Source organism: Penaeus japonicus, unplaced genomic scaffold (genome assembly GCF_977035675.1).
Source record: "Penaeus japonicus unplaced genomic scaffold, GWHDUDI00000001_assembly GWHDUDI00000011, whole genome shotgun sequence".
NCBI classification, from domain to species: Eukaryota; Metazoa; Arthropoda; class Malacostraca; order Decapoda; family Penaeidae; genus Penaeus; species Penaeus japonicus.
In genome coordinates this window covers 304,421-309,420 of record NW_028234413.1, presented here as the reverse complement: position 1 = coordinate 309,420, position 5,000 = coordinate 304,421, and the positions used below count along the sequence as shown (strand labels likewise).

Genomic DNA, 5,000 nt, shown 5'->3' with positions numbered 1-5,000 from the left:
ATATATATATATATATATATATATATGTGTGTGTGAATATATATATATGTATATATATATATATATATATATATATACATATATATATATGTATATGTATGTATATATTGTTATATATATATATATATATATATATATATATATATATATATATATATAATATATATATATATATATATATATATATGTACAGATGCATATATATACTATATATATATATATATATATATATATATATATATATATATATATATATAATATATATATATATATATATATATATATATATATATTCCTATGCTAGTTTATATTGTTATTATCATCATCATCATTATTACCATTTTCATTTTCTTTGTTAATAGTTATCATCAATAATATATGTATCATTACTAGTATTCTTATCGTTATTAGCATTATGATAATTGTAATTAATATCATTATTATCATAATTATTTAATCTTTTTCATTATCAATATTATTCTTATTATCATTATCAAGATTATCTTTATCATCATTAACATTATCATCAATGTTATTATCATCCTTATCATTGATAATGATAATGATAATGTTGATGATATTGATGATGAGGATAATAACAGTAATAGTGATAGCAACAATAAATATGATGATAACAATGATAATGATAATAAGGACAATGATAATGATAACAATTATTACTATTACCTTTATCATTAATATTACATTCATCATCATTATTATTCATCATTATTATAATCATAATAATCATTGTCATAAATCACGGTGATAATTATTATCAATATTATTATCATCACTTTTATCATTACCGTCATTGTTACTGTCATTATCATCACCATTATTATTGGCTCTATCATTATCGATATCATTATTACCACCATTATTATCATTATGATGATTTCCATTACTACTCCTCCTCTTCGTCCTCCTCTCTTTTTCCCGTCTCTCCTACTCTTCTCCCTACTCTTCCTCCTTTTATTCCTAATCCTATTCCTCCTCCACCTCTTCCTCTCCCTCTTCCTCCCTCCTCCCTCCTCCCTCCTCCCTCTTCTCTTTGAGCTAATACCTTCAGGCTGCTTTTCTCTCTTTTTTCGGTCTAGGTTTTTTAAAGACATTTACTGGATTTCACTTTAAAAGACTTTGGCATTATGGTCGAAACTCTATCATCGGACATGGTACATTTCTTTGGTATAAATGATAGGCTGACGCATATTTCCTGTTATAATTACTATTGTTATTATCATTATTATCGTGATTAATATTGTCGTAATTCTTATTACTCTTATAACTATATTCCCCTTAATTATCATCGGAGGAGGATCCAAAGTCGTAAAATATTTTAAAAAAATAATTTCATTTCCAAATGGCCAACACAACATCTGCGTTGAAGGTAATCCCTCTCAGTTTTTGGATACCGAAAAAAAATTGGCTCGCGCCATTTTTCATTAATTTAGAAGGATCAAGCTGGTGAGTAGCCCTACGGGAGAGAGGGTCAAGGGTCTTTAAAAGCGGTGGCTGCGATGCGTCCGAGGAAGGGGGGTGAGGAGGGCCTCCCCGCAAGGGCGCCGCGTCGTCATTGTCAGGTTTCATTTTTGGATTGTCGGCGGCATTTCCTTTTGTGTTTATTGGCATTATGGTAATCATGACTTTTATTTATCACGGTATTCTTTATTGAAATTGATCGTTATGAATATCATTATCAGTATCGATATTATCTTTTACAGGTGATACATAATAACCAATATTGTCATTACCAGTGTTATTATAATAATGGTGATGAATGCATTTCTTATCAATACTATCATTAATTTGTTTTCATCACCTTTTCTAAGCGTTGTTTTTGCTGCTGCTATTATCATTAACATAGTGATTATCTTTATTCTTAATATTGTTATCATCTGTATCATCATTATCATTATCTTGATATTTTATTATTATAATGATAATCATTATTATCATTATTATCATGCTTTATTGTCATAATGATTATTATTACTATCATTATAGTTATTGATATTATTATTATTATCATTATCATCATTATGGTTCTTATTATCATTATCATTATTAATATTATTGTTATCGTTATCATTATTATCATTATCGTGATCATTATTGATGATATTACAATTATCACTATTAATATTAATGACAATATTACTATCATGATAATCATTATCATTACTATCTCTATTATTGTTAATGATAACATTACTTTTATCATTATTGATATCAATGATAATATAATTATTATCATAATCATAGCATAGTTGTTATAATTCTCGTGCTACAAAAGAATAAGATCAGAAGTGTATTTTGAATCTATGATCGTATGGGGGGATGGGGGGGGGTCGCTGATTTTAAATAGGATCTTTAATATTGTTTTTCATAGTTATTGTCATTATCACTATTATATTTATTATTATCTTTATTGTATTTAGCAGTAATACCAGTAGCAATAGTAATGATAATATCCTTGTTATTATTATTGTTGTTATCATTATTCTAATCATTGTTATTATTATTATTGTTGTTGTTGTTATAATCATTATCATTATATTCATCATCATCATAATTATCTTCATCATTACCATCATCATTATCATCATCATCATAATTAAACTCATCATCATCATCATCACCAGCATAATCATAATCATAATCATCATCACCAGCATAACCATTAACATTACCATGTTCTTCATCACTATCAGTCATTCTATGCATAGTCAAATATAATTGATGCCACTATAAAACAAAGTCATAACACTGCGTTAGTACCAATCAAGATTATTAACGTAGTAATCTGAATAATAACATAATTACAGAAACGCAGATAATAACGCCACTCACGGTAAATATTGGCGTGAGTGTGACGCGTTCCGAGCGCCGGTGCGACCGTCCGCCTCGGCCTCACTGGCGGGAACTTACGAGCTGAAGGTTTTGCTTGTGTTTCCTGATGGTGTTTGTGCACGTGCCTGTGTGCTTGGCTGTTTGTGAGGAAGAACTGCAAAGCCTGTGTTAATGCACGATTACTTGGGTGATTTGTGTCTGCATTTTTATTAATACGTTAGGCGTGCGGTGGGAATACTGTTTGTAATGGCGGAGATATTTCAGAATCTGGTAAGCTCGTCACCTATTAAGCGGGAAATGAATTTCAAGGTTGCAGGTGCACTGAATTTGGTCGTGTGTGTGTGTTTGTGTGTGTTTGTTCGTGTGTGTGTGAGTGTGTGTGTGTGAGTGTGTGTGTGAGTGTGTGTGTGTGTGTGTGTGTGTGTGTGTGTGTGTGTGTGTGTGTGTGTGTGTGTGTGTGTGTGTGTGCATATGTAGGTTTTCGTGTGAGTGCGCGTATATAAGTAAGTGCGTGTGTAGGTGCATGTGCGTGTGCGAGGGGCGTGCACGGCCCCGCCCGCGCCAAGCACCACGCGGTGACCCTCGCCGCGGCCGCCGCGGGGCTGCCAGACGTCCGCCAGATTGGCTTTTATCAACATCAGCTCAGGCGACTCGGCGGGAAGAGACACTCCATCGCGGCGCCTCAGACAAATCCCGAGCACAAGGGCTTCTCGCCTCGTGGCTGTCCGGAGGAAATCCAAGTCGCGAATGGGCGTTAAATTTGCGTAGAGACACACACACTGTAGGATCTATTTTTAATCTCCCCTTTTTGTATGACTTTGTGCTGGAACCTTGATCTTGTGACGTCAGACGCTCGACGGAGGAGGCTCCTCGGGACACTAACGAATCCGATGTTCGCCGGCATAAGAGGTAATGACGTTGATGTGTGTCACTCAATGCACCGTAAACTCTATAAGAATCATTCACACAGAAACATGTGACATAAAACAAAGGCGCCATGATAGTTTCTCTTATTCCTGTGGTTGTTTCATTCCAACATGAATCATGTTTCACAGACATAAAGCGAGAAACAAGGGTCTCATATCTCATACACCCACAGTGAGTAAGGGAGATGCCCTGTTGCAAGTGCATTCATGACAAAGGGGATTGGTATTTGATATATCTACTCAGTGATTAATGATGTGTGGGATTTGTGAAGTGGTACTATAAAGGTAATATGATTGTCCCATTAACTAACGGTGAAGTAATCTGCTATGATTATTTCTTCTTTTTTGCCTCTTAATAACTCCAGAATCGATTTTACCTGTTCGTGAACTATGGCATAAAATATGCAAGAACATCGATCTTTTTCAGATATTTACCGTGAGCCACTACGTAGACTAGAGAAATTATGTAGTGTAGAACTTGTAGCCTGCTGTTTCATTTTTTCTTGATTTATTACTGTGAATATATATTTTTATCAAGGAATCAATTCTATATTAGACTTCCAGCAAGGTATTCGAGAAAGTCTCCTTTTTATCCAAAATTTTTAGAATCACGAAAATAGATGTCTTTTTTATACTGAACCCCGATCTGTACGCTGGAACCTTCGTCAATCGAATAGACGGTCCATGATTAACTAAGGTAATTGTAGGCTATTAATATCTCCCGAAGGAAATGGTTTTCCATGAGTAACACATGAGCTGATTAGCCCATTTGTTTTGCTCGTTTGGGTAGCAATTACTCCGGGATTAACGAGTCGCAAAAATCATTTCAATTGTTTATGAATTGTTTATCTGAACAAAAGGCAGCCGCGCCTGTTTGCTTTCATCATTCAGGTTGCGTGTGTGTAGGTGAATATGTGCGTGCGTTAGAGAGAGAGAGAGACGTGGAAAAAGACGAAGACATACATAGAGATAATTATGCTGCTACACATGTGTGTTTATGCGAGTGATTGTGGATGTGTTGGTTTTCGTGTCACTCACACACACACACACACACACACACACACACACACACACACACACACACACACACACACACACACACACACACACACACACACACACACACATTTACACACTCTGAATATATATAAATAAATATGTATACATATATATATAGATGTGCATATATATATATATATATATATATATATATATATATAT

General features: G+C 33.7%; 1 protein-coding gene across 2 annotated transcripts in view; it reads left to right on the top strand.

Moving 5' to 3' along the window:
- Positions 1-3,307: 3,307 nt before the first annotated feature.
- Positions 3,308-5,000, top strand: part of LOC122266614 (transmembrane protein 272) — a 36,447-nt gene continuing 34,754 nt past the window's right edge. The window contains exon 1 of one of the 2 annotated variants that reach the window (XM_086541377.1): positions 3,308-3,762. The gene's annotated coding sequence lies outside the window, so the exon portion shown is untranslated. The remainder of the gene's footprint in view (positions 3,763-5,000) is intronic. The other variant, XM_043036414.2, reaches the window with a different exon arrangement.